The sequence below is a fragment of the Lampetra fluviatilis genome, chromosome 72 (assembly GCF_964198595.1).
Source record: "Lampetra fluviatilis chromosome 72, kcLamFluv1.1, whole genome shotgun sequence".
In the NCBI taxonomy this organism is placed as follows: Eukaryota; Metazoa; Chordata; class Hyperoartia; order Petromyzontiformes; family Petromyzontidae; genus Lampetra; species Lampetra fluviatilis.
The window spans coordinates 3,205,292-3,206,917 of record NC_136346.1 but is presented as its reverse complement, the minus strand read 5'-3'; positions in this window follow the sequence as shown (position 1 = coordinate 3,206,917).

The following is a 1,626-nucleotide window of genomic DNA, read 5'->3' as shown; positions in this document are numbered from 1 at the left end:
TATAGTGTAGTGAATAGTGTAATGTATAGTGTAGCGTATAGTGTAATATACTAGTACAGCACACTGGTGTTTTGGAGAGCAAAGCCACAACATTTACAATCTGAGTACGACGTTTCGCCAGTAATTACAACCAGCTTCATCAGGCAGACAGCCGCATTTGTGGAGAAATCCTCCTGTTTCGTCCCTTAAATAGAGGCGTAGATGTGATGGTTGTTGTTGTTGGTTACTTCACTCATTATTACCCAGAGTAGGGGGGCGATGCTGGCGATGCTTTTGCTTTGAGATCTTGGTCAAGTGATTTGCAGGATGATTTGTCAGCATTGGGGATTTGGTATTGCCCAGTGTCAGTTGCAGTGTGTGCGTGAGTTTACCTATGGGAGGAAACCGGGGGAACAGGGGGAGATCATACAAACTCCACTCAGTAGAACAGGGGGAGATCATACAAACTCCACTCAGTAGAACAGGGGGAGATCACACAAACTCCACTCATTCACTCTGTCGAAGAGGGGGAGATCATACAAACTCCACTCACTCACTCTGTAGAACAGGGGGAGATCATACAAACTCCACTCACTCTGTAGAACAGGGGGAGATCACACAAACTCCACTCACTCACTCTGTAGAACAGGGGGAGATCATACAAACTCCACTCACTCTGTAGAACAGGGGGAGATCATACAAACTCCACTCACTCACTCACTCTGTAGAACAGGGGGAGATCATACAAACTCTACTCTCTCACTCTGCAGAACAGGGGGAAATCATACAAACTCCACTCTCTCACTCTGTAGAACACGGGGAGATCATACAAACTCCACTTACTCACTCTGTAGAACAGGGGGAGATCATACAAACTCCACTCTCTCACTCTGTAGAACACGGGGAGATCATACAAACTCCACTCTCTCACTCTGTAGAACACGGGGAGATCATACAAACTCTACTTACTCACTCTGTAGAACAGGGGGAGATCATACAAACTCCACTCTTTCACTCTGTAGAACACGGGGAGATCATACAAACTCCACTCAGTAGAACAGGGGGAGATCATACAAACTCCAATCTCTCACTCTGTAGAACAGGGGGAGATCATACAAACTCCACTCTCTCACTCTGTAAAACAGGGGGAGATCATACAACCTCCACTCTCTCACTCTGCAGAACAGGCGGAGATCATACAAACTCCACTCTCTCACTCTGTAGAACAGGGGGAGATCATACAAACTCCACTCAGTAGAACAGGGGGAGATCATACAAACTCCACTCTCTCACTCTGTAGAACAGGGGGAGATCATACAACCTCCACTCACTCACTCTGCAGAACAGGCGGAGATCATACAAACTCCACTCTCTCACTCTGTAGAACAGGGGGAGATCATACAAACTCCACTCTGTAGAACAGGGGGAGATCATACAAACTCCACTCAGTAGAACAGGGGGGATCATATAAACTCCACTCAGTAGAACAGGGGGGATCATATAAACTCCAATCTCTCACTCTGTAGAACAGGGGGAGATCATACAAACTCCACTCTCTCACTCTGTAGAACAGGGGGAGATCATACAAACTCCACTCAGTAGAACAGGGGGAGATCATACAAACTCCACTCTCTCATTCTGTAGAAC